Source organism: Diaphorina citri, unplaced genomic scaffold, assembly GCF_000475195.1.
Source record: "Diaphorina citri unplaced genomic scaffold, Diaci psyllid genome assembly version 1.1 scaffold204, whole genome shotgun sequence".
NCBI classification, from domain to species: Eukaryota; Metazoa; Arthropoda; class Insecta; order Hemiptera; family Psyllidae; genus Diaphorina; species Diaphorina citri.
In genome coordinates, this window is record NW_007377641.1 from 3,472 (window position 1) to 18,203 (window position 14,732).

A 14,732-nucleotide genomic window follows, 5' to 3' on the forward strand; every position below is an offset into this window, starting at 1 on the left:
AGCACATCCATTAATGGTGGGTTTCACCAATGACTTAATCAAAGATTTCACTAATAATTTCAAAAATTTTAATGATCAAAAAGGAGTTTTCAATGGTCCAAACAGGAGTTTTTAAAACTCCTTTTTGGTTCGTTAAAAACTCATTTTTTGATGCAAAATTCTCCCATCAGTGAAATCTCTCATTCTTTCATTGGTGAAATCCACCATAAGATTTTTTTTTTAATCACTATTTATTTACTTACAGGTAGCTGTAAAAGACTAATTCTATGGCTTTCTATGTGAAAACACCACATGAGCCGTCGCGCAATATGATTTCCCTTGCTATTCTTTTTTTAACCTCTTGATTAAATTTTCTTCCCCCCCCTAATTCCATATGAATTTTTTAAAAAATCTGGTGTGAACATCACACGACTTTCTATTACATTTGCGGAATACGTATTTGAAAAAAAAAAAAAAAATAAATTATAAAAAATTTTCTAAGTCCCGAGCCTGAGCCGCCTACGGCGGCCGATTTTCGACCAAAAATTTCCCATCTTAAAATACTCCCCGTGTAATGAGGGATCATTAAAAAGTGTCCAAAAATTGAACTTTTTTTTTTGAAAAATTTTCCAAGTCCAAAATTGACCGCCTACGGCGGCCAATTTTCGACCAAAAATTTCCTATCTTAAAATACTCCCCGTGTAATGAGGGATCATTAAAAAGTGTCCAAAAATTGAACTTTTTTTTGAAAATTTTTGTTCTCGGCAATGCACACAGCGTAGGTACCTATGTGTAATAGGTTTTATCCTGATTTATTTTATTTTTGTGTGTATTTTATTTTTGGCCAGACAGGGCTCCATCAAAATACTGAAGGGTTCTGGCCTTTTCTAGCTTTCTTAATGGCAGGGTTCTTTTGAGGGAGTTCTCCCACTCAACCACTGAATTTTGTCCAGTACATAGTACGGAAATTTTACAAAGTGTCACGTTCAAATTAACGATTTCTAAGAAAAAATCGTAGCGTGTGTACCAGTCTGAGGAAAGGTCCCATATTTACTTAGTTGTTTACTTACATCATGCACTTCATAGAGAGAACTGTAACAACGGAAGTCTTATCGTCTAAGACAGGATATTATTAGAAGCCAGCGCAAAAGTTATCTACTTCAAGATCGCTAGACCCATTCATTCGAATTGCTAAATATCTGAATTACCAGTAACTATTTTATTACTAACCTCCAAGGCAAGCCAAGGGAAATGAGGAGGTCCCATATCAGGTACGTATAGTTTACTGTCCCTCTTTCAATGTCTCCTCCTTCCAATCAGCACAATGACAGTATAAACTTTAAACCTTTTCATAAAAAAGAACTAAATAAATATTATATATATAAAAAAAAAAAATGAAAATCAAAAAATCTGATGGAATGAGGGAAAAAACGGGAGAGAGCATTTTTATAAATTACATTTGTGACCTGGAGCTTTGTAGCCTGTGCCGTAACAATCCCTAATCCTAAGTGTATAAATCTAATCTCAATAATATGTAGGTAGATACCTACTGTGTTTTGTGTTATACGAATTCCCTGTACATTTTCTCTTTTGCATTCGCAGAAAGCAGAAATTACCTAGGTACAGTAGGTACTGTGTTCCGCATTTTGGATTATCCAGTAACCTACCTAATATTGAGGGATCTCAAATTGGAGCTTATCTAATTCTAAAGGTGTGTCCAAATATAGTCAATCGACGTCGATTCACAATAAATTCACATCGATCACCAGCCGTCGACTACACCAAGCTGCAGCACAAGATAAACGTCCTGCCAACATCAGATTCTGAAAGCCGGACTGTTGTAGTCAAGCAACGTCATCGTTGCACGGCCGAGCATCAGTTGGTCAAGAGTCCAATTATCATGGCCACAAGTATTCGTGGACTGTAAACCATTCAGATCAGGAATACACGTTTTCGATTCCCACGCAAGGCTGATTTTATCGTAAACAGATAAAGTTCGTTCTCCGAAAGCCTGGCTTTCTCCTATCCAGTCTTCCTTCTCTCTTCACTTTCGGGACGATAACACCTTAGGTGTACCTACACAGCCTAAATTATTGGTTGCGCCAGACTATCAGACGTATTAAATTCTTAAATTTTCGTATTCTAGCCAGTTTCAATATCCAAAGATTATTTATTCATCAAAATTAGTAATACATACCCAGTTCTTTACAAAATTGAGAAAATTTATACCGTTATTATTGTTTCATTCTTGTCCAAATTTCCAAAAGTTATCTACTTCAAGATCGCTAGACCCATTCATCAGAATTGCTGAATATCTGAATAACCAGTAGGTAGCTATTTTATTACTAACCTCCAAGGCAAGCCAAGGGAAATGAGGAGGTCCCATATCAGGTACGTATAGTTTTACTGTCCCTCTTTCAATGTCTCCTCCTTCCAATCAGCACAATGACAGTAAAAACTTTAAACCTTTTCATAAAAAAGAACTAAATAAATAAATTAAAAAAAATAATAATAAAAAAAATGAAAATCGGATTTCCCAGGAAAAAAGGCATAAAATTAGGCTTAAGGCTAGACGGTCACCTGAGAGTTTTCCAATGGAAAAGCTGCATTGGATTTGGATACAATACAAACATAATGTTTTGTTCTCGGCAATGCACACAGCGTATGTGTAATAGGTTTTATCCTGATTTATTTTATTTTTGTGTGTATTTTATTTTTGGCCAGACAGGGCTCCGTCAGAATTCAGCATTTCATTGTTTTTCTGATCTTTTCTAGCTTTCTTAATGGCAGAGGGTTCTTTTCAATGAGTTCTTCCACTAATCACTTAGTTTCTCCCTGGGAAGATTCAATTATACACAGTTCCACGTTCATATAAACGATTTAACTTACGGTTAGACCGTATGAAAAAAATCTTTTCTTGATTTTTTTTTTTTTGGGGAAGTGAGGAGGTCCCATATTTGTTTACTTGATGGAGGGAACTGTTAACAATTGTTCTGTCTCATCGTTTGAAATCAAAGTGAAAAGGAGGACGGGATTGGAGAAAGCCAGCCGTGCCAAGAGCGAACCTTATCTGTTTAGGATGTGTTCCCCCGGGGGTCAAACTCTTCGACATAGTACTGAAGTTGTGTCCAAACATAGTCGACCGGCCGTCGTGTCGCGTCGATTGACGAGATACGGTTCAGTCTGACGAGATACGGTTCAGTCTGACGAGATACGGTTCAGTCTGACGAGATACGGTTCAGACCATTTGCCCATTTTGCAATGAACAAATGGACAGGGACAATATTAGGTATTATATATTATTGCTAGACTATCAAAGAGGTATTGAAAGGGAACGGACGAAGGAAGAACAACAAGACTATTTATTTTTAATAATAGATTATTTAAAAATGTATTTTTATAATTATGTTTTCCAAAAATGAAATTATTTTGCAATGAACAAATGGACAGGGACAATTATTGCTAGACTATCAAAGAGGTATTGAAAGGGAACGTGACGAAGGAAGAACAACAAGACTATTTATTTTTAATAATAGATTATTTAAAAATGTATTTTTATAATTATGTTTTCCAAAAATGAAATATAATGACATACTTCACTTTAAAGTAATGTAATAAATTAATAATATAACAACACACTTTAAAATTATTCTTAAACATATAGTGCGAGCTAAAGTCGAGTCAAATTGTCAAAAGAGCTGTCCAAGATATACCAGAGTTGTACAATTTGAATGTACCAACATTGGGATGGTTGTTAAAGGAATATACAATTAGACAAACCTTTTCCAAAACAATGTGACTGAATTTAACAAACAAACAAAAGAGGAAAATAAAATTGAAACTAAGGAAAATTATATAAAATAAAAATAAAAAATATGTATAATAAAAACATAAAAAAACAAAAGTAATAAAAACCGAACTATTGTTAAAAAAAAAAAAAAAAAAAAAAAAAAAAAAAAAAAAAAAAATCAGTGGTATCTTCCTAAATGATTTTAGAAAATCTAATCTAGGTATTTGAAGTAAAAACATATAAAAAAGAAATAAAATCGTTCTAAAATAATATTATAATGTATTATTATTATACACTGAATTTTAATTTTTTACACCAGAGAAAGGTTCATAGAATTCATAGGTTCAGTAAATAAATACCTAGGTACTTGAGCTTTTGTTTTGTTTTGTTTTTTTTTTTTTTTTTTTTTTTTTTTTTTAATACTACCCCTTTAACAAGGTCTAAATTGTCTGAGCGCCGTGCCGGGCCGCGACTTTTCAAAGCCGTAAGTAAACTCATACATATGCATACTCCGTTGAATATGAATGTCATTTATTGAAGAAAATTGAAAATCCAATGAGAATATAACGCTCAACTTCTTACTTCTTATACAAAATATTTTGTTATTATACTAAACTTATTGTAAACATTTAACTTGTACTGGCAAACATGTGCACTCAACATGCATATTCAACGAGGTTTTCTACCCCGAAATGAGATATATTTTTTCAGCATATTTTGCCAAATTTGATTTCCCAATATAATAATGGAAAAGTTATTTCTTCGGCTTCTTGACAGATTTTTGCTCTCAAAAAAATCATAAAAATTTGCAATTATGTTCCATGCTAAAGGGGAGATTGTGGAAGGGGGAAATGCTATTTTGACTTTGACTTCTAGTGCCTTGTAACAGCACATTGCTTAGCAAAAGGTTCGGATAGTTGAATGGATGAGTTTCTAATTTAGCTCTGAGTTAAGGCATCATTTAGTTCAATAACTTTTGGAGAGATGGTTCGCACAGTATTGTAAGGAGAAAAAGCCGTAGAACACCTTTTATAGAGATCAGTTTCTACCTAGCCCTGCCTAGGTTCAAATCCATTGCTCATTCATAGCTGAAGCTGTCATAATAAAATGAAAATAAAAACAGATAGTTACCTCGATAATTGAGGCAATCTTTCAAAGAGCGAAACAAATCAGTGAAAAATAATGCAATAATATGACAAGCTATCCAACATCCAACATTCCAACCAATAGTTCACAAACCTTGTGGGGCACATAGAAAAAAAGAAAAAACGAAAGCAATTTATACAGATTTCTCCCTTCTTTTCTTGAGGCAACTCTCGATTTTGTAATATTTCATTTTTCAAACCCCTCTCCTTCCCAAGATTTAACTCTTCCACAACCCCTTCCTTTCCTTTTTGTATATTTCTTTCTTGTGTAAAATATTACTCAATTTTCAGGTGATCATTTCACACCCAATTGACCACATAAAAACCCGAAGATTTTTCAAAAGGAAAAAGGAGGGAGTAAGTGGGGGGTCTTGTGAAAAATCAAAACCCCTTCTTTTCCTTGGAGTGTAATTTTATTCTTTACACTTTCGTGCATTTGATGTCGACATCAATGGGGTAAGTTTTGGAAACCTGTGAGTCAATCTTTGGAATCTGTTGGAGCAAGAATTCAAGCTGACCAATAAGATGTCCAGAAGAGACAAGTTGACCAATAGATAGAGATCACTAAACACCTTAGCAGTTACCTATAAGGTGATGATCTGATGATAGAGCCCTATGAAACAAAAATAAGGAGTTGGAAGGTTGGAACCAATAGTCGGTATGTACCACTTTTTCCTTTCTGTAACCAACCTTTGTCTGAATAAGACAGTCTGGGTAAAACTACTCCTTTCAGTTTTTCAGGGAACTACCTAGTAACAGTCGAATCGAGGAAAGATACTTGCGTGGGCAATTTTGCAATTTGAACTTCGAAAATTTTTGACACCACAACAACATACATCGATGTTCCGCTTTTTTTTAGTTAAGCAAGGTCTTAGTGTATGTATTATTCTTTAATAAAAATGACCAAAGTCTTGTGTATCCAACCCAGACGAAAAATCCAAAAAAGTCTGTTAGACGAATTTTAATAAAAGTTCAAACCTACTGTAGAATATTCGGTTTGGCTTCAAAACCAAAATGCTTCTACTATTGACTCTTATGTGAGTGACTAATCAGCAGTCACTTTGGTGTAAGCAATGTGATACGAGTAGGCGTATTTTTGCTACTATGCCTAGGTATGTAGATGTACTCGTTGTAGGCAGGAATAGGTGTGTAAAATCATTATGGAGAATCGCCCGTGAATTATGAAATGAATTATGTCGTAAACAAGGTTAGGAACAACTAGTCCTCAGCTATACAATTAATATTGATAGTTACAATTACATTTCACAATTCATTCGAATGTAGAAGGGCAGAAAGAATATTTGACACCCTCATTTTGCAATATGTCACCTCGAGATATGATTAAATTATGTGCCAATCTAAAAGCATTTAATGTGATTTCCCCCCCCCATTCTTTACACTTTCGTGCATTTGATGTCGACATCAATGGGGTAAGTCTTGGAAACCTGTGAGTCAATCTTTGGAATCTGTTGGAGCAAGAATTTACGCTGACCAATAAGATGTCCAGAAGAGACAAGTTGACCAATAGATAGAGATCACTAAACACCTTAGCAGTTACCTACCTATACAGTGATGATCTGATGATAGAGCCCTATCAAACAAAAATAAGGACACAGGTACCATAAGCGTTGTACAAAACAATACAAAAATAAGGAGTTGAAGGTTGGAACTAATAGTCGGTATGTACCACTTTTTCCTTTCTGTAACCAACCTTTGTCTGAATAAGACAGTCTGGATGAAACTACTCCTTTCAGTTTTTAGGGAACTAGTAACAGTCGAATCGAGGAAAGATACTTACGTGGGCAATTTTGCAATTTGAATTTCGAAAATTTTTGACACCACAACATACATCGATGTTCCGCTGTATCTCTGTCCTCTATAACTTTGAAGAAAATTCCATTTGGTAAAAGATGAAATGACCAAAGTGCCCCAATCCAACCCAGACGAAAAATCCAAAAAAGTCTGTTGGACGAATTTTAATAAAAGTTCAAACCAAACCTACTGTAGAATATTATGTAAAAGATCTTGAATATGTTGCACTATTTGGGTGGAATGAGAAACGAGAGAAAACTAATTCTGAATTTCTGTTTTCATATATTATACTGTTATCTTTTTTTGCAATGGCGGCGTGTGATAATTTCCATTTTTTTAAACATTTTTTTTTTCTTTTATCAGCAAGTAGAGGATTTTTGTATTGATATGAAATGTGTAACTATTTTACTATTATTTTACACTTTTACATTTAGCACATCCATTAATGGTGGGTTTCACCAGTGACTTAATCAAAGATTTCACTAATAATTTCAAAAATTTTAATGATCAAAAAGGAGTTTTCAATGGTCCAAACAGGAGTTTTTAAAACTCCTTTTTGGTTCGTTAAAAACTCATTTTTTGATGCAAAATTCTCCCATCAGTGAAATCTCTCATTCTTTCATTGGTGAAATCCACCATAAGATTTTTTTTTTAATCACTATTTATTTACTTACAGGTAGCTGTAAAAGACTAATTCTATGGCTTTCTATGTGAAAACACCACATGAGCCGTCGCGCAATATGATTTCCCTTGCTATTCTTTTTTTAACCTCTTGATTAAATTTTCTTCCCCCACCTAATTCCATATGAATGTTTTATTCATTTTTTTCTTTGAAAATTATTAGAAAAAAAAAAAAAAAAAAAAAAAAAAAAAAATGGTTTGGTTTGGCTTCAAAACCAAAATGCTTCTACTACTTATTGACTCTTATGTGAGTAACTAATCAGCAGTCACTTTGGTGTAAGCCTGTAAGCAATGTGATACGAGTAGGTGTATTTTTGCTACTATGCCTAGGTATGTAGATGTACTCATTGTAGGCAGGAATAGGTGTGTAAAATCATTATGAAGAATCGCCCGTGAATTATGAAATGAATTATGTCGTAAACAAGGTTAGGAACAACTGGTCCTCACAATTAATATTGATAGTTACATACAATTACATTTCACAATTCATTCGAATGTAGAAGGGCAGAAAGAATTTTTGACACCCTCATTTTGCAATATGTCACCTCGAGATATGATTAAATTATGTGCCAATCTAAAAGCATTTAATGTGATTTCCCCCCCCCCTGCTCCGTAGTGTTAAAAATTTGACAAATAGTCCCCGCATTTTTTAGAGCAGGAAAAGCATAAGGGCGGATGGTGATAAAATTGATATGCGCTCTGAAAACAGAGCAGACTTTTTTGCTCGTCACATAAATGAAATTTTTTTCCACGCCCCGAAAATTTTCAAATTTCTCTTCAGCCAACATGATTGGTCCATTGATTTTTCTTAACGCAGAAGGTACAATTTTTTCTCTCCCGCAGACAAAACACACCCAAAATTTCTTTTACGCATCTGCTTTTCAAATTTCGTTTCGAATCCCTTTATTTAATAGGAGAAAATGTACATGAAGGTATTGTAGGTACGTAGGTTGGAGGAGCAAAAGAAGAGAAAGGAGGTGGAGAAGAAGATGAAGAATAAGAAAACCATAGCTTTTGGTCTAAGATCGATTTCACATCCGTAGACACAAGAATCTTTAAGTTTTAAATTCAACCCCTTTGAGTGTACATTGTACAATCATTTATTGATTATTGACTTCTTTTCTTTTTGACTCCTCCACCGAATTTTATAAGGAAAAGTCCAATTCCCCCCATAGTTTATAAGACACACTGTAGACTAGTACATATTCTGAAATTTAATTTTCTTTTGACTTTTTTATATTACTTATTATGTTAGTTTTTATTCTTGTTATGTTGTCTCCCTTGCTTGTATGCTTTGCAGTTTGATTTATGCATTTATTATACAGTTATTCAGTTTTTCTTATTGTCTCGTCTTAACCCACAGTAGCTCATGTGGTCCTTTTCTAATATACTAATTCCCGGATCATTGAAGTTAAGCAACGTTGTCCGTGGTTACTCAATAGGTACTTACCTGAGAGAACTTCATTTGGCAGAGCGTGAAATTTCAACAAATTCATGAAAAATGAAACTTACTTGTGTTTTAGGTAAGGTACGCCTATGCTTTTGACTTTCATTTTCTTTCGCTGATGTTATCACATTTTCTTCCTTCGATTCCATTATTCTGCAGAACTTTTTATTCATGTCTCCTGAACTTGGATGAGATAAAAGTATCTCCTCTCATATCTTTTTATTATTACTTTGCATGTGAGAGAAAGCCTTTCAACTGCTAAGGTCATATCCGGCTTTTCTTCCGCAACTTTTAGCTGGGATTTCAACCAGGCCTCATTATCTCATTTTTTTGTCAATAATTAGGATACAAATATGTCCGGTGCCAAAATGTTATGGCAACGTCATTATTATGTTAAGGTGGTCTCTTCTTAATCCCTTGTGTGCCACATCCAAGAAGGGCTACGTCATAAAATTGAGAATAGATGAAGTCCCGGCTAAACAATATCATTTTAAAGTGTTTCTATTTCCGAACCATGCTTGAAGCTAACACCTGAGCATACTCTGAGATCAACAAACACTTTCACATCAGATTGTAGATCGGGGAATGATTTGTATTGCTAACCCACCATTTGCCCATTTTGCAATGAACAAATGGACAGGGACAATATTAGGTATTATATATTATTGCTAGACTATCAAAGAGGTATTGAAAGGGAACGGACGAAGGAAGAACAACAAGACTATTTATTTTTAATAATAGATTATTTAAAAATGTATTTTTATAATTATGTTTTCCAAAAATGAAATATAATGACATACTTCACTTTAAAGTAATGTAATAAATTAATAATATAACAACACACTTTAAAATTATTCTTAAACATATAGTGCGAGCTAAAGTCGAGTCAAATTGTCAAAAGAGCTGTCCAAGATATACCAGAGTTGTACAATTTGAATGTACCAACATTGGGATGGTTGTTAAAGGAATATACAATTAGACAAACCTTTTCCAAAACAATGTGACTGAATTTAACAAACAAACAAAAGAGGAAAATAAAATTGAAACTAAGGAAAATTATATAAAATAAAAATAAAAAATATGTATAATAAAAACATAAAAAAACAAAAGTAATAAAAACCGAACTATTGTTAAAAAAAAAAAAAAAAAAAAAAAAAAAAAAAAAAAAAAAGAGATCGAGTAAAAGTACGAATTGAAGACCTTCGAGAACATTTTATTACTGATAGATAGGTGCTGAAATACCAAGATAAATCTTTGGGAATCTCCAAAAACTCGGGACTTTAATTTACCAATATTTTTAAGTCAAAAACAGATAAAACATGTAATTCAATATTTAACTCTGATTCTCCCCATAAAATTGTCTCTTGTAAATAATAATAAACTACAAGTACGTTCGTTTGGATTAATTCATGTAATTAAAAGAACTGAATAATTTTAGAATTAAAAATGTATAACACCTTATAATTAATAGTAACATTATTTTTATGCACACTCTGATTCTCCCCATAAAAATGTCTCTTGTAAATAATAATTAACTACAAGTACGTTCGTTTGAATTAATTCATGTAATTAAAAGAACTGAATAATTTTAGAATTAAAAATGTATAACACCTTATAATTAATAGTAACATTATTTTTATGCAAAATACCTACTATAAAATAGGTAAAAGAGTACTTACAAATAATACCTACAAAATTAAATTTTGTTACCTTCTTAATCTATTGAGTGTAGATACCCACCAAAATATTAAAAGTTTCATTGATTGATTTCGCATTGTTTGAAATCAGCGATAAAGCTATTTCTACTCTATATCGTCATAACAAAGAGATAAAATTGTTATATTGTTGAACAACCAACATTACATGTGGATATTGTAGATGTAATTATTTCTACTCTATATCGTCATAACAAAGAGATAAAATTGTTATATTGTTGAACAACCAACATTACATGTGGATATTGTAGATGTAATGTGAAATGAAAATAATCATAGGTGTAGGTATCTATACGTAATATATTTTATTTAGAAGTGATAGTATTAAGAAGATAATGAACAAAATGTACTGCTATAGTATAATATGCCAATACCTAATAGAAAAAAGTACAAATTTCAGTTTCTATGTATTAAAAAATTACAAAAAGAATATATTTTATTTAGAAGTGATAGTATTAAGAAGATAATGAAGAAAATGTACTGCTATAGTATAATATGCCAATACCTAATAGAAAAAAGTACAAATTTCAGTTTCTATGTATTAAAAAATTACAAAAAGAGCAAATGACTGTAGAAGCTTCTTAATTCTAGAGTAGAATAGGTAATATAGGTATATTGAAAATAATACTCGAATCTTGATAGCTCAAAAAAGAAGTTAAAATTTTAAACATAATACGATTGACCAAATTAAACAAATTACAAAAAGTATTAACATAAGTAAGTGGGTTATGTATAAAAATTTAATGACTTACACTTTGTATTTAATTCCAAAAATAAAATAATATTATATGTATAAAAAATGTTGATATTTTGAATATCCGGATATTTATTGTTAAAAAGATAGTATATTACTCTCTTTAGAAAATGCTGTTGCAGCTACAAATTTTACATCTTTTTTTATTTAAATGAGAATTAAATTTTGTTACCTTCTTAATCTATTGAGTGTAGATACCCACCAAAATATTAAAAGTTTCATTGATTGATTTCGCATTGTTTGACAATTACAGGATGTGGTTGAAGATGGAACCTGGGCCTCTCCACTATGCATAAATAACCCCAATGATATATTCCGAGATATGAACGATACTTATTTATTTACTGAACATGATAAAGTAAAGACAGAGACGGAAAATGACAAGAGAGAAGTTAAAAGCATCTACAAAGCTTTAAGTAGAAGCCATGGAGCTACTATTTGATTTCTTTTGTGAAGTAGGTAAGTAGATCGTATAAACAATTATGAACATACATCATAATTAAACACATCTTCTTAGAATTTTATAGATTTTGTTGCCTACATTATTTTGCAGTTTGTTATCACTTTCTGGGACTCAGCAGTTTTCGGGAAAGCTAGGTAACCTTTCCCCGTTTCTTCACAAAACAATTTGAAACTTGTGTTGCAGACTCAGGGAACTTGTTGAAAAGCAATGCTCAAAGATTTACAAGCATGAACATACCATTGATGATGTGTTTGATAAAAAGGAAAATAATAATTAAAATTTGGTGTATAGACCTCACTAACGCATGCAGTCCCTGGCTACAAGTTTGCAGTATTCTTTGTTATAACGAGATAAAGAGATTCAAAAAAATCTTACTAGATCTAGATATTCAATATTCATGCAGTAGACCTTTCTGAAAAAGGTTAAACAAAAATTAACTTATAAGAAAAATGTTACCAATACTGTGAATGAGAAGGAAGGAAGAAAGAAAGAAAGAAAGAAAGAAAAGAAGAAGAAGAAGGAAGAAGAAGAAGAAGAAGAAGAATCCGACAAAGTTAAATGAATGTAAAAGAAATGATACTTTTCAATTTGTTTTGCTACCCAGGATAAAATCTAAGATAAAGAAAAATTATGAAAAAAAGATAGATTTCAAGTTAGATTGAGCCAAAAAACATATGTACCATTGTATACCTACCTAAGAATTAAAGGACTCATATTTTTCTGTAAATTAAAAACTTCACAACCTGAATCATTAGGACCCTTGTTGCCCAAGATATAGATTTGATTCAATTTCCTTCAGACCAAATAAATCAAACGACCTCATAAGTTCAGCATTAGAGGAGTTTTAAACTATAAATCCATTTATTTTCTCCTTTAACGAAGTAGTTGAACTATAAAACTGTCAGGCGATGTGGTAAATTAAGACTTTAATACTCTTGTAATGGACTGGCGTTGTTATGATTTTCTAAATAAAAATAATACCTAATACACAATAGCACAATAAAAACAAATTAATACAATACGCTCGTAGTTTTGTTGTGCGAGCTACATGTTAGCTGTTTGCTCTAATAATTCTTTTCTAATGCAATAATTCGCTCCTTTTGATACACCCAAAAAATACAATTACAGGCGTAAATCATTAAACATTTACACTTGTGTAATAAATAGGTAATAATTACTTTTCCTTATTTTCTCCTTAATTTATTATAATTTGATTAACGAAAATGTAAACTTTATAAAATATTTGAATGAATGAATTATTTGTACTCCTACAATTTGTAATAATGTTACAATGTGAATTTGTATTTAATGTTTCATGGGAAAAATCGAGTAAAAGTACGAATTGAAAACCTTCGAGAACATTTTATTACTGATAGATAGGTGCTGAAATACCAAGATAAATCTTTAGGAATCTCCAAAAACTCGGGACTTTAATCTGCCAATATTTTTAAGTCAAAAACAGATAAAACATGTAATTCAATATTTAACTCTGATTCATGATGTCCTGCAGTTCATTGTCATCCCACAAGGTGTGTAGTAATTTCTCTATGGTGACTGATTTGTTCTCTGGAGTCATTCCAGATCTTGGTGAAAGTGAAGAGTTTGATGAAGAAGATGGAAAGGACGCTCCTGAGTCAGATTGTGAGAATGAAGATCTTGTCGGTGAGATTAAGTTGGGTGATAACGGTGAGAAGGAATTGTTCTGATAAATACCTGTGAAAGAGGTGCTGGGTGAGTACAGAGCATGTGACGTTGGAGAACTCAATAGTCCTGATGGTGAAATGAGCGATGAAGCAGAGGAACTGGATGCTGATGAAGCAGATTTGTACCATTCCGATGATGCAGCAACTGAGCCTTGGAACAAGGAGTATGTCGCTGCGGAGTCCTTATGTTATGGGATGTCACGCGCGAAACAGAAAGCCAGAGACTTGATGAAATGGAAGTCTTGTACACCACATTGTGGACAAGACACGCGGTGACTGTAGTCACTGTAGAATGGCATCTTTTGGAATGACGAGACAAGAGATTTTTGGCAGTTGTTACACTGAAATCAGACAAGAAAAAACAATTATGATAAAACTGACTCTTTGAAGACTCTACTCAACCCACTAGGGCGGGCGGTCGTTTGGTAGCCCGTTTGAAACAAAGAACTGTTGTATGTACCGCAAGTAATCCTAACATATAGGAAAAATCTGAGCAAATGACATCAGAAAACAAACAAGATATTGAAATAATTTCTTCATCGGTCAACATGCATTATTCTCTTACTAATGAAGGTGAATAATTCGTCAATTGGATTGACCTTGTTGACCTTGCCATGTAGACTTTGGAAATCATCGAAAACAAGTGGATAAGAACATTTCTGTTTTTCCAATCACTACTTGTCTCCGTTATCAACCTTTAATAAATTTATACTGTATTTAAGTACTAATATTATTAGTAGGTCATAAAATTGAGTATCGATGTGCATTTAATTTGCATTGCTAAAATAATTATTATAATTAAAATGTAGATATTATTGGAAATTTATTACTACTTAAGTTAAATAATTGAAATAATAGGTCGCATATAAATAAACTATTACTATATTCCCTGAGAATGCCCTGATAATATTTTACACAACAATTATTTATTATAAGAAAATAACTGCAAGAACAATACTTGGGGATTTGGCTGTTTTCCCCTCTGTTGTAAAGTTTGCTGATGACTTTCATATTACTGTGTTTAAGAATTACACGACTGTAAAGAACAAAGAAATCAAAATTAAATCGGAGAAAATGTAACTAAAGGTAAAGGAAAATGTGTAATGAAAAAAAAAGGTAATTATATTGTTAACATAATATTATAGCTCAATCATTTAGGCAGAATATTTAATATTTTTATAAAACTCACAGTTCTCATAAGACAGCTATAATGCTATAAATATTATGGACTAAACTGTTGGTT

At 32.3% G+C, this 14,732-nt stretch overlaps 1 long non-coding RNA gene across 1 annotated transcript; it reads left to right on the forward strand.

Moving 5' to 3' along the window:
• Positions 1–2,163: 2,163 nt before the first annotated feature.
• On the forward strand, positions 2,164–11,647 carry LOC113466050. The gene is made up of 3 exons (XR_003390582.1): positions 2,164–2,370; positions 5,206–5,370; positions 11,577–11,647. It is a non-coding gene; the product is annotated as an uncharacterized LOC113466050 (long non-coding RNA).
• The last annotated feature ends 3,085 nt before the right edge of the window (positions 11,648–14,732 follow it).